Source organism: Ambystoma mexicanum, chromosome 7q, assembly GCF_040938575.1.
Source record: "Ambystoma mexicanum isolate Mex_15411 chromosome 7q, UKY_AmexF1_1, whole genome shotgun sequence".
Lineage (NCBI taxonomy): Eukaryota > Metazoa > Chordata > Amphibia > Caudata > Ambystomatidae > Ambystoma > Ambystoma mexicanum.
This window is the reverse complement of record NC_090941.1, coordinates 1,135,974,195-1,135,988,963: the sequence shown is the minus strand read 5'-3', so window position 1 is coordinate 1,135,988,963 and position 14,769 is coordinate 1,135,974,195. Positions and strand designations below refer to the sequence as shown.

Below are 14,769 nucleotides of genomic sequence, written 5' to 3'. Positions count from 1 at the left end.
CGGCAGCCTGCCGGTTTTACTAGCACGGCTACTGCCGGACTCATAATGAGGCCCAGTGTGTAACTAACCTTTGCTTAGTGAGGTCAGTCTTTACATAGCATTTAGCTAAGAGAACGAAACCATATTGAACAGCTTTTGTCACTTCGCTGAAAGGGAGTTCCTGCTTTTAATCTTATTCCACCTAAGTTTATCAGTGAAGGCCAGGCGACTAAAACATGCCCTCTACATGGACCCAGTCTTCTTCTGTCATATCAAGTTCTTATAATGACTGACAGAAAAAGCCACAAACACATTGCTAAAAGAACAGGGTTTTGATTGCAAAAAGGGATTAGTTTAGGGCTAAGAAAAATATGTATTATTATTATTATTATATTCTAACACTTGGGCCACATTATTACATGTTACTGAATCTTGTAAAAACTTGGAATAGTTATGCTATGATAAGTTATTTATAAAGCGCCTTTGCACAAGTGTTTCTAGGCACGACAAGACAAGGAAGTGAGGACAAAACAATGATCTTACTAGGCTTTGAGTCATTCAGATTGCGCAAATGTGGGAGGGAGCGAGGGAAGGAGAGAAATGCCAGGGGGGCAGGTGAGAGGGGAGAGTGCAAAGTAACTAGTAAGTGCAGCCGGGAGGTGGTCCATAAGTACAGAGAGTCCAGGGACTTTAGGGTTGCATATACAGTCTCTTAAGTGGTTGGGAGGCCAGGAGGCAGTGCAAGGTCTACCGGTTATGCTTGAGCCTGGTCACGTAAATTCAGTGGGTGGACAGGTAACCAGTAAGCGCAGCAGACAGGGACATCAGCAAGGGAGAGGGAGAGAGAAAGCGGAGGCGAAAAGTAAGATCTTGAGTTGTTTCTGGAACCTTAGGTGGTCCTGCTCAAATTTGAGAGAGGCAGGGAGGCTGTTCCAGACAGAGGCCCCCGCTGAGGACATAGATCTACCCCCTACTTGCTGCCTGGAGAAGCATCTGACCCTCAGAGAGTTGGAGGTGGATGAGCAGTGGGCTCGAGAAGGAAGATGCTAGGTAGAGAAAGTTGGATGTAGGTGTGATCCCTGGCCCCAGAAAGCCTTGTGGACGAGGCAGAGGGTCTTGAACTTGATCCTTGCAGCCATAGGGGGCCATTGGTGAGATTTCAGGGCTCGAGAGGTACGATCCCTGGGCTTGAGGCCAAGGACAAATCGTGCAGGCCTGTTCTGGAGGGCTCTGGAGACAGTGAGCTTCTGTGGGAAAGTGACAAAAGGAAGAATATCTCTGAAGAGGTGCAACTGATAGTGTGAATTCTTAGAAACATCAGAGATGTGAGGAGAGAAGGAGAGGGTGGAGATGAAGATGACCCCAAGGTTCTTAGCCTCACTGGAAGGAGCAGGTAGAGGGCCCAGGGAGGCCGGCCACAGTGAGAGAGGGAAGGCGGGAGCAGGAGTCCCAATGAGGAGGATCTCATTCTTACTGGCATTAAGGCAGAGATCATTGGAGGCACACTATGCCTGAATAGCGGACAGTCTGGTATGCGAGAAGGAGCAGTAGAGGCTGTGGGGAGCCTGAAGTAGATCTGGGTGTCATCCGCATAACACTGAACGATAGAACAGAAGGTAGAGATGTGGTGGGTCAGAGGTGCCAAGTAGTGGTTAAATATCCTGGGAGAGACGTTAGACCCCTGGGGAACACCACAAGTAGAGAGACATAGAGATAGATAAGAGGAAAGACCCAAGTTGGAAAAGGGAGGGTCGATCAGTGAGAAAGGAGGCCCTGACTACAAGCATCCTTTTATGGTGCAGACAGATGCCTCTGACACTGTGTAAGGTGCCGTTCTATCACAGCTGGATGAGAAAGGCAGAGAGCTCCCTATTAGATTAATCAGTCGCCAGCTTAAGGGCAGAGAGCTCAGGTGGGCCAATGTGGAAAAATAATGGGTTTCCATCATGTGGGCCCTTAGGAAGCTGAGGCCCTACCTCTATGGGACCCACTTCACTGTGCAGACTGACCATAGACCCTTAAAGTGGCTGATGAACATGAAGGGTGAGAATTCTAAGTTGCTCTGGTTGTCCATTAGTCTTCAAGGCTTTGGCTTCAATATTGGGCACTGGCCAGATGTCTATCATAGCAATGCTGATGGGATGTATATTTCTTCACAATAAGCAGTATATTCACCATGACCACATATTCTTTGGCAAACAATTTTGTTTGCAAATCTTTTTAATTCTTTAGCCAATCTCATATGATCTCTTTATATTTAAAATCTTAAACATTGATTAAAATGGGAAGAAGCTGTAACCACTTTACTTTCCATAAGATCTCATCAAAAAAAGCTGCCCTGTGGCCCACATCTCACTTCTCCGGCCGTGTCTCCTTCTATATAATATGTAATGAATTATCCATGGCATTCATGATTTTGATAAATAAAATCCCTTGTCTCATACGCGCCAGGGCAGATACAGATTTGCTTAATTCTGACACACTGTATAGAGGTTACTTTTGGCAAGCCACGGATTGGCTGCCAATAGTTCCTTTCACCTCTCTTAGCTAATTATCTGTATGTCCCATTCTTGCTTCAACGTCATGTAAAAATATAGGGTACATTCTGGAGCAGCCAATCAGGTTCCTTGGTTCGTGGGCTTAATATCCCAAACTCCACTCCGTAGCCTGACTTACCTGATTGTGGCGGTTGCGACACCCTCTGCCGCCGCTGCTTCTCACATTCTCCTTTTGCTGGCAGCAACTGAACTATAAGAGGTGATTCATAAGGACCCCCCCCTTCCATCTCTGTGGTGACCACCTCGGAAAGAGCCTGCTATCCGCACCCCAGGTTACCGCTTTGGCAACCTGGGTGCTAATGATGTTAATAACCCATTAAACACCCTTGCTTCGCTTGGGCGTTTAATTCAGGCTGTCGAGCGTTACCCCCGGTTTAGCCCGTGGAACCGGTTACTAACCCCATGATTTTAGACATTTAACAATTTACTTCCAAATTATGTTACTTTGAAAATTCCACCATATCTTTGAGACTTCTCTAGAGATGGCTCTACATATGTTCAAAAATAATTTCATTGTCGGCATTGGCCACCGAATGGATATGTATGGAACCGATTTCCTGTAGAAAGATTTTCTGTCTTTCTAGCTCCCTTCCCAAATCAGCCGCGTACCGAGTGAACAATAAAGGTGCTGGTATGAAGCCATGTTAAGGTCATGCTTGGCCTTTACACAGTCTAATGCTCACCTTTTACATTTTTATTTAACAGCCCCAAGAATTTGAAAATGCTGGTGTCTATATTCCAATTTCTCAATGTATTCCACATTACGCCCCCTACATACGTGATCGAATGCTAAGGAATAATATACAAATCCTGCATAAAGAGGCATATTTCCTAGTTTTAATGGAGACGGCTCATTAGTTTTTAGTATAAATAGTAAGTCCTGCATGAAAACCTGTTTACAAGGGTGACAAGATATTTGTACTAGCAAATTGTGGCCTCAGAAATATTCTTTTGATTTTTTATAGTGTTTTACACAATAATACGTTTGCAGAAGAGTTACTAGCTGAGCATCCTCCATTAGCAAAGATGGCTGTACAGCACCATTTGAAACCTGTACAGTTTTGCTTGCCCTGCCCACGTGATATAGACCACCACCTCTCGTGGATCTTGAACGTACTCGTAATACGGGTTGATAATGCCCCTAGTTCCGACGTAACCCCTATTCTGGTTCTGGGGCAGTTTATCATGAATAGACATGTGGTGTGTTTTTGTGCACACTTGTGCCTTGGACTGAGGCTTACATCGCACCTGTACTGCTGTATGGGCTCTTATGTGCATGGCACTGTGGCAGGGCTGAGAACCACACACACCTGCTCCCCACCTACACAACTTCCAGTCTCCCTACGTCCATGTTAATCAGGTCAGGGGGGGTCTCAAGTAATGTTCATACCATGCCACTGCACTTCAAAACTGTATCACCCATCCACCCATCATCTCTTCAGTCCCTCGTCACCCACACAGATCAGAGGTACCAGGGGCATCAGGGGTACCGGCAGAGCAGCAGCCGAGGAAGATGCTGTAATATTATTCCTTCCAAATACTCCCAACACACAGGAGCCTGCTCCCTGCTTCCACCCACACAGATCACGGGGACCAGCAGAGCAGCACCACAGGAAGATGCTGTAATGTTATTCCTTCCAAATACTCCCAACACACAGGAGCCTGCTCCCTGCTTCCACCCACACAGATCAGGGATACAAGCAGAGCAGCAGCACAGGAGGATGCTGTATATTGTTCCTTCCAAATACTCCCAACACACAGGAGCCTGCTCCCTGCTTCCACCCACACAGACCAGGGCTACCAGCAGAGCAGCACCAGAGGAAGATGCTGTAATATTATTTCTTCCAAATACTCCCAACACACAGGAGCCTGCTCCCTGCTTCTGCTCACACAGACCAGGGGTACCACCAGGGCTATTGCAGAGCAGCACCGCAGGAAGATGCTGTAATATTATTCCTTCCAAATAGTCCCAACACACAGGCGCCTGCTCCTTGCGTCCACCCACACGGATCAGGGGTACCAGCAGAGCAGCACCGCATGAAGATGCTGTAATATTATTCCTTCCAAATACTCCCAACACACAGGAGCCTGCTCCCTGCTTCCACCCACACAGATTAGGGCTACCAGCAGAGCAGCACCACAGGAAGATGCTGTAATATTATTCCTTCCAAACACTCCCAACACAAAGGAGCCTGCTCCCTGCTTCCACCCACACAGATGAGGGGTACGAGCAGAGCATCAGCACAGGAGGATGCTGTAATATTATTCCTTCCAAATACTCCCAACACACAGAAGCCTGCCCCCTGCTTCCACCCACACAGACCAGGGCTACCAGCAAGGCAGCACCACAGGAAGATGCTGTAATATTATTCCTTCCAAATTCTCCCAACACACAGGAAGCTGCTACCTGCTTCTACCCACACAGACCAGGGCTACCAGCAGAGCAGCACCACAGGAAGATGCTGTCATATTATTCCTTCCAAATACTCCCAACACACAGGATCCTGCTCCCTGCTTCCACCCTCACAGATCAGGGGGACCAGGAGAGCAGCACCACAGGAAGATGCTGTAATATTATTCCTTCCAAATACTCCCAATGCACAGGAGCCTGCTCCCTGCTTCCACCCACACAGACCAGGGATACAGCAGAGCAGCACCAAAGGAAAATGCTGTAATATTATTCCTTCCAAATACTCCCAACACACAGGAGCTTGCTCCCTGCTTCCACCCACACAGACCAGAGTTACCAGCAGAACAGCACCACAGGATGATGCTGTCATATTAAAATACTCCCAACGCACAGGAGCCTGCTCCCTGCTTCCACCCACAGATCATGGGTACCAGCAGAGCAGCACCACTGGAAAATGCTGTAATATTATTCCTTCCAAATACTCCCAACACACAGGAGCCTGCTCCCTGCTTCCACTAACACAGATCAGGGGTACCAGCAGAGCAGCACTGCAGGAAAATGCTGTAATATTATTCCTTCCAAATACTCCCAACACACAGGAGCCTGCTACCTGCTTCCACCCACACAGACCGAGGCTACCAGCAGAGCAGCACCGCAGGAAAATGTTGTAATATTCCTTCCAAATACTCCCAATGCACAGGAGCCTGCTCCCTGCTTCCACCCACACAAACCAGGGGTACCAGCAGAGCAGCACCACGGGACGATGCTGTAATATTATTTCTTTCTATTACACCCAACACACAGGAGCCTGCTCCCTGCTTCCACCCACACAGACCAGGGCTATTGCAGAGCAGCAACGCAGGAAGATGCTGTAATATTATTCCTTCTAAATAGTCCCAACACACAGGCGCCTGCTCCTTGCGTCCACCCACACAGATCAGGGGGACCAGCAGAGCAGCACCACAGGAAGATGCTGTCATATTATTCTTTCCAAATACTCCCAACACACAGGATCCTGCTCCCTGCTTCCACCCACACAGATCAGGGGGACCAGGAGAGCAGCAGAACAGGAGGATGCTGTAATATGATTCCTCCCAAATACTCCCAACACACAGGATCCTGCTCCCTGCTTTAACCGACACAGATCAGGGGTACAAGCAGAGCAGCAGCACAGGAGGATGCTGTAATATTATTCCTTCCAAATACTCCCAACACACATGAGCCTGCTCCCTGCTTCCACCCACACAGATCAGGGGTACCAGCAGAGTAGTACCACAGGAATATGCTGTAATATTATTCCTTCCAAATACTCCCAACACACAGGAGCCTGCTCCCTGCTTCCACTAACACATATCAGGGTTACCAGCAGAGCAGCACCGCAGGAAAATGCTGTAATATTATTCCTTCCAAATACTCCCAACACACAGGAGCCTGCTACCTGCTTCCACCCACACAGGCCAAGGCTACCAGCAGAGCAGCACCGCAGGAAAATGTTGTAATATTATTCCTTCCAAATACCCCCAACACACAGGAGCCTGCTCCCTGCTTCCACCCACACAAATTAGTGGTACCAGGCATGTCAGGACTGCCAGCAGAGCAGCACCACAGGAACATGCTGTAATATTATTCCTTCCAAATACTCACAACACACAGGAGCCTGCTCCCTGCTTCCACCCACAGGAATCAGGGGTACCAGCAGAGCAGCACCACAGGAGGATGTTGTAATATTATTCCTTCCAAATAAACCCAACAAACAGGAGCCTGCTCCCTGCTTCCACTCACACAGACCAGAGATACCAGCAGAGCAGCACCACAGGAAGATGCTGTAATATTATTCCTTCTAAAATACTCCAAACAGACAGAAGCCTGCTTCCTGCTTCTACCCACACAGACCAGAGTTACTAGCAGAGCAAAAACAAAAAAACAAGAACAGAGTAACGAGTGCAGTTCTGCTGGCCACCTTCTAGTGGCCCCTCTGTCCTTCCAGGACCAAGCGGAGGCGACTTGCAAAAGATCTTCTGCAACTAAGACTCAAAAAGCCATTGATCTCCAAGAAAAAAGAGACATTCCCCTTACAATGAACAACTGTGCCATCGGGGAGGACATGATCTTGCTCACAGTGGAATCTGGGAGCAATGTCAGTCCAGGGACTACTCTGAAGGAAGATCTGAACAAAGACCTCTCTATTTTTGAACACCCTAAACCCAAACCTAAAGAAGTATTGGATGACAGACGACAAACTACGCTCCGTCTATCCGTGCTGGAAGAAACAAGAACTGTTGTGGACAGAAATATCAAAAATGGACTCCAGATACCTGCGCCGAGAATAGCACATCTCCCTCCAGCTGAAAAGAGAAACCTCGAGGAAACCCTCACGCAGAGGAAACATTTGACCTCAAGAGTAATCCCCGCCAACTCCCCAATATCTGTGGAAGACCTCTTAGCTGACAAGGATCTCATGAACATAAGTCAGCATCTCTCTGCCGAGCTGGCTAATGCAGAATGTGTAAACGCTACAGAGAAATCAAAAGAGGCTTCCAACCCACTCATGATTCCAAGGACGGAATATACCCTCAACAGGTCTGTTCCAGACATGGAATTTACAACCACTTTTCGTACCTTGGAAGACAGGTGTAAAAAACTGGAGCCAGAAATAAATAGGGGCCTGCAAAAGACCATCTCCTCCGAATCAAAAAAAGAGGAAGCCAAAAACAGGCCAAGAAAAAGCTACGCCAGCACGAAAACATCTTTGACGCGAGCTAAAGCTTCACCCAAATGGAAATCTATACCAAGCGAGAAAAACAACACTGTAAACAGCTCCCAAAGTTCTAGATCGAAAACCCCAAGAAAACGACCTGACCAGTCAGAAAACTGGGTCTCTCATAACTATTGTAGACTAGAAGGGGAAAAAAATCAGAAAAACAAAGAATCGCCAAACAGCACAGACAGAAGAGTGCGAAGCAAACAAACTTTCACATTGGAACAAATAACAGACAATCAAGAAGACCTCATATTGAATAGGAGAACTGTGCTAAAACTCCTAAATTGCATTCCAAATCTGTGACTTTTAAGGACAGAAGACCTCAAACTAGTCGAACCAGATCATGAGAGCCGCAAAGCGATATCCTATTTGCATATAGTCTCCCCTGCTCTGAAAACAATGATAAAAGGCGCAGCGGAAATCTTCTGAGGTTGGGGTACAACTTAATTGAGGTAAGAGACGAAGTGCTTCCTTTGGATTATATAGACCAAGAAAGAAAACGGGAAAAGCAGCTTAGCTACCGTAAACTTAAATCCTGCTTCGTGTCAAGAACAGATGAGCTGTATAGAACTAGAAGATCCAGAGACAACAGTAGCTATACTAGCCCTAAGAACAAAAGAAGTGCCCACAGAACACAAAGTGGACAAACAGAACGTCAACAGGACAGCAAAAAGATGACAGAAAAGCTGCTGGTCATTCTTGAATGCCCACTTGTGACAGGTAGACTCCCGAGTGACCTGATGCCAAAACTAAAAAAAACTATTACACAAGATCTTTCAGCTACAATCTCAGAACTCACGGAAAAGGATACTGCACTTGCTCCATTGAAACAACTGTTGGCTTGGATACCAAAGGCATAAACATCACATTCAAGAAAATAGCAATGCGCTACTCCTCACCGCCAAAGTATAGAGATAGATCACAAGGACAAATGCAAAGCAACGCAAATGGTGTTGAGGTTGGGATCCTGGAATACGAGAGGCTACCAACACCTGACAGTTACTGGTGGTGTAGATTTGGGAGCTTTTGATATTCTTTGCCTCCAAGAAACTTGGCTGGTTGAAAAGCCAACCCTAGACCGATATATTACCTTGCAATGTCACCTGCCGTAAAAGGGTAAAAAGGCGGCCCCTCCTCTGGCCTAATATCTGCCGTCCGCACTGGCGGTGGCATCCACATGCAAGAGATTCTTTCAGTCAAAAGATCCCTTCCGGCAATACTCGTAAACTAGGAACAACTTAACACACAATCAGGCAGAAAGGACCTTACACTAGTAGTAATCATAAATACCTACTGGAATCCTCAAGCGATCACAAACAAAAACTACCTTTGGATGATGGAAAAAATAATAGATGAAGGCTATGTTGAACATCAAGTGACACACTTATCTGCAGAGATCTAAATACAACATGCAAAATGCAAGACCAATCTCGTGCAGGAAACAGAAAAAAGTCTCCATCTGAGGAGAGAGGTGCCTATTGGTCAGAACTCATGGTTTCAAGAGAACTTTTTAATCTAGATAAACTGTTCAACCTGCCTGACCTGAACCCAATCTGGGAAAGAGAAGATTCCTCGGTGACAAGATTCCTCGGTGACAATCGACTACATCTTTGCATCACGTGCCATACTGTCGTCAATAACCTCCTTTGAGGTGATAAAGACCTAATCTAATGATCACAAACCTCTGACTACTGCATGGACGATGTCAACCACCCAGAAACTATAACAAGTGCTCAAATCGAAACCAACAATTGAGGAAACCGCCTTAAATTGAGCGCTAAGCACATCACAGATCTAACGAGAAACTATAAAGCCCTAGGAGACGAGAGGGAACTCGATGAGAAACCCCTACAAATCGACTACCAACCATTGTTAATGACATACAAAATCATTGTGAACAAATCAAACTTGTCATCAAAACTTAAAAAACACAAATTCGATAAAACTCCGGTGGAAAAAAGACATGCACTCTGTAAAATCAATAGAATGGCGTCAAGGCATGAGTCCAAAATTTACAGAGACATGCTGTATGAAGCAACAAAGAAATATAATTCCTGGATTAAAGGCTATTGGTGAATATTGTACAAGCAAGATTCAGAGGAAATCCTGAAGACGGTGAGTGGCCAAAATTCTCGTGAATTTTGGTCTCTGATAAGATCAACAGAATCTTCAACTGACAACGCTCTCCTAAATAGTATAGGAGAAGCTACCTGGGTGAAGTATTTCAAAACTCTATTTCAATTGCCACCTAGCAACTACCTTCTAAAGCAAGATGAAAACAATACACCTTGGGCTGATCTACATGACAGAGATACCTTTGAAGACTCTATTCGCAAACTCAAAACATCAAGAACCCCGGGCCCTGATGGGATAACTAACATCAATTTAAAGAATCACCCAAAAGAGTGGGTAACTTTTATCAGCATGGTCTTTAAAAGATGTACAGAGTCCAAGTCCATACCATCATCTTGGACATCATCGATAGTGGTACCTATCTTTAAGAAGGGCAGCAAAGAAGAACTGAGAAATGACTGCCCGATTGCATTACTAGATGTAATCGGAAAGGTCTTCGGCTCCCTACTACTAACTCGGTTTCAATCTTGGGCTAAGAACTTCGAGTGTGCTGATCCCTTCCAGACAGGATTCATGAAAAATATGGGAACCTCGGCTAACATCATTCTTCTGTGTTCCATAAAAAGCAAGATCATGGAAGGGAGCCCAAGGGCTTTCCTCGCATTTATCAACCTGGCTCAAGCGTTTGACCAGGTCGACCGAGTGAAACTCTGGGACAAACTTTCATCCTGGAGCTGTCTGCCAGAAACCTTAGAACCGATAAAAGCTCTCTATTCAGAAACAAAAATGAGAGTGCGACTGAGCCAACAAGGTTTACTATCAGATGAGATACCTACCACAAGAAGGGTAAAACAAGGCTGCCCACTCGCTCCAGCACTTTTTATAACAGATCTTGGGGACTTTAAAGATACAGAGAAAAGCGTGAGATTGTTTCCGCCAAAAATTGAACAAACAAAACTATCCCGACTTTTGTATGCAGACGATATGATCCTATTAGATCATACGGCAATCGGCCTACAGAGAAAACTCGACAATCTTTCCAAATACATCTGCTCTAACAACTTGGAAATGAACAAGGGAAAGACAAAAGTCATGTTGTTGGTAAAATCAAGAAAGAGAAGCAAAAAACTAAGATGGCATTTGGAGGGTTCTCATTTCGAAAAAGTAACAGAATTCAAGAACCTAGAATTTAGTGGAAAACTCGCATCGCAAACTCGAGCCGTGGACATACAATTCGCCCATTATTCCCTCCTACCAGTTATCAAATTATACAGAGCAAAGGTGGTACCAGCCCTAACATATGAGACAGAAGCGATGCAGAAACATACCAAAGAAAACATGGCTGAAACTGGAAGGCTACTTTTGGAGAACTGGCCAAACTTGCCAAAGTCAACCCCCATGGCCTCGATCAGACACGCTTGCTCTCGCTTAAAGCAACGACTGAGTGCAACAGCATAATGCTCTACAGGAAAACATTGCTTCTGGATGGCCCTGTGATATACAACTTGATAAATATGGAGACCACAGTAGGTCGTTGCAAAGTGCTAAACGCATGGGCAGAAGAAAACAAAGAAAAGTTAGCTACGATACATAGCACTGAAGAAGAATTGATCCAAAATCCGTCAAAGGTAAAAAGGAACATGGAAGAGCTTGATTGGATTTACACCTTAGAAACAGCAGCAAAGAACAAATTAACAACTCATCTCCCGACGAACACAAAAAAGCTAAACCAGACCCAGGAATTCTTTAAGAAATTTCCAAATAGAGCACTGAGAAACATTTTCCTAAGAGCCTGTTGAACACTTCTGGAAACAAACAAAATCCTGGTGGTCAGAGGCCTCTCAAATTCGAGTAAATGCAGACTCTGCAAGAACCAAGCACAGACCGAAACAATAAGGCATCTTCTGCTGTCATGTCCGGGAACACTAACTATTAGTAGGACATATTTAAAACATCTTCTCTCCTCATCACCTTTGTGTGAGGAAGACACTTGTTGGACACGCCTTATAAACGGAGAAAAGACCTCATGGCTAATAGCGACAACAAAAATCCTCCAAAACGCACTTGAATAAATTGTATGAAGCAATGTCTCTGTTTAAGGTAGACCTTAAGGACCCTCCCCCCTACACTGGGAAACTATTAACTTTTAATATTTTTCTTTCTACTTTGATACACAAAGATTGATAAGCTATACCTTGTAAAAATCGCTAATGTGATTTAAACAAGTAATAACAAAAAAAATGTTTTAAATAATCAATAACTGTGATATCATAGGCAGGAGTTTAGCACTTTCTCTAATTTCCTTGTGTCATATAAGAATTAAGGGAAGCAGAAAAAGCCCAGTACTCCGGCCACATAGAACAGTAGCTTCCCTGACAGTGCATGAGCTATGATTCTGGGTGTTTGTGAAAGCTTTGCCTCTGGTGCTGCCATTGCCACACTGCATTTGACTGCACAGGAGCAGTGATTATGGCTGTTTGTGAAATCTTTGGCTCTGGTACTGCCACAGGCCACACTGCTTGTCAACACACAGTAGCTGTGATTCTAGCTGTTTGTAAAAGCTTTGGCTCTGGTGCTGCCACCGGCCGCACTTCATTTGACTGAGTAGGAGCTGTGATTCTAGCTGTTTGGGAAAGCCTTAGCTCTGGTATTGCCACCGGCCACTCTGCATTTGACTGCACAGGAACCGTTTAGGAAACTATAACAATATACAAAAGGAAAGAACTATACCAAGTCTCCAGATCAACAGACTCTCTCTATTATGAATCATAGAACATAATGCTGAAAAAATTGGCTTGTTCCACATGTGTCATAAAAATATGAACATACTTTAATCTGACAGATATGTGTTCAGATGTTTGGGAACTCTCATGGCGATGGTCAGGGGGTATTCGTTGGTGGTGCACTTCTTTCTCCTTGGGGTGGCTAACTTTATTTTTGCTGTTGTATATAAATCCCTCATGGCTTCCCTCCCCACCCCCTGCACTGCTGGTCCCTGGGGACAGCACATGGAGCGTGAAAACGACACGGGGCCATAGACATCATCACATTATGATTGGGCAGCTATCAGTCATGGGGTATATTCCACCTCCGGTACCTAATGGCATCATAAACTCGCGCTCTACTTTCATTGTCTATCAGATTTCCCTCAGAGCCTCTGGATGGAATATAGTCCCATATCTGAAAGCTACCCATCAATGATTATATTGTTTCCCAGTGAATATCTCGTTTTAGAAAAAAACTGCACTGAACAGTGAAAGTGAAATTCATGCCCAGGTCTCATCTGTTTAGGTATGGGGGACGGGGGCAAATACGACTATGTTTTTACTCGATATTGTACATGTAAGTCTGTGTCGAATTCCCCCAACAAGTCAATTTTTTCCATGTCTCTCTCCTGATTGGTGAAGACTCAGAAGCGTGGGATCACCAGTGAGTGTGTGAGCGGGGCGTAAAATGGGGGTTAGCAGCTCTGTGGTAGATCTATTGATTTTTAGGCTGTACCATGACATAAAATAATAAAGGGTACCTCTGCTTCTTTCAACAGAAAACAAGCAGCCATCAAAGGATGCATGCTGGGGAGAAGTCGTATGAGTGCACGGAATGTGATGAACACATTAATCACACCTCAAAGCTGAGAAGGCATCAGAGATCCCACACAGTGGAAAGAGCTTTCAAGTGCTCAGAAAGTGATAAAAGCTTCACTAACAGCTCATATCTGCTGCAGCATCAGAATATCCATAGTGGGGAGAGACGATACCAGTGCTCAGAGTCTGGTAAAAACATCACTCAGAGCTCAAATCCGCACCTGCATAAGACGATCCATACTGGGGGGGGGGGCATACCAGTGTACAGAGTGTGATAAAAGCTTCACTCACAGCTCTGCTCTGTGCAGGCATCAGATGATCCATACTGGGGCGCAACCATACCAATGTACAGAGTGTGATAAAAGCTTCACTTAGAAGTCACATCTGCACCTGCATCAGCATATCCATACTGGGGTGCGACCATATCAGTGTACAGAGTGTGAGAAAAGCTTCAGTAACAGCTCACATCTGCACTGGCATCGGAAGAGCCATACTGGGGTGCAACCTCACCAGTGTACAGAGTGTGAGAAAAGCTTCACTAACAGCTCACACCTGCAGCAGCATCAGAGGATCCATACTGAGAAGCGGCCATACCAGTGTACAGAGTGTGAGAAAAGCTTCACTAACAGCTCACATCTGCAGGAGCATCAGAGGATCCATACTGGGGTGAGACCATACCAGTGTACGGAGTGTGAGAAAAGCTTCACTCAGAGCTCAGATATGTGCAGGCATCAGATAATACATACTGGGGTGCGACTGTACCAGTGTACAGAGTGTGAGAATAGCTTTGCTCAGAAGTCACATCTGTACCTGCATCACAGATCCATATGGGGGAGTGACCCTACCAGTGTACTGAGTGTGATAAAAGCTTCATTTGTAGCTCATATCTGCACCAGCATCAGAAGATTCATATTGGGGTGCAACCATACCATTGTACAGAGTGTGGGCAAAGCTTCACTCAGAGCTCCAATCTAAAGCAGCATCAGAGGATCCATACTAGGGAGCGGCCCTACTAGTGTACATAGTATGATAAAAGCTTCACTCGGAGCTCAGATCTGCAGCAGCATCAGAGGATCCAGATATGAGCCGGTCAAGTGGCACAGCGAGTAGAGCGCCCGCTTTGACACCCGTGCAGAGCCTGTTAACGCAGGTTCGAATCCCGGCGGGGCCAAACTCAGCCTTTCATCCTTCCGAGGTCGATAAATGAGCACCACACACCGTGGGTAATAATAAGCAGCGCTCAGATACCTGAGGGTTTGTAGCGCTATATAAAAGCCTAATTATTATTATTATTATTATTATACTGGGGTGCGACCATACCAGTGTACAGAGTGTGAGAAAAGCTTCACTCAGCACTCACATCTGCAGATGCATCAGAAGACCCATACCGGGGAGCGACCATAC

The 14,769-nt window shown here is 45.5% G+C and overlaps 1 pseudogene; it reads left to right on the top strand.

The window, feature by feature from the left end:
* The window catches only part of LOC138528697 (zinc finger protein 420-like), a 35,020-nt pseudogene extending 20,473 nt beyond the window's left edge, over positions 1-14,547 (top strand).
* The last annotated feature ends 222 nt before the right edge of the window (positions 14,548-14,769 follow it).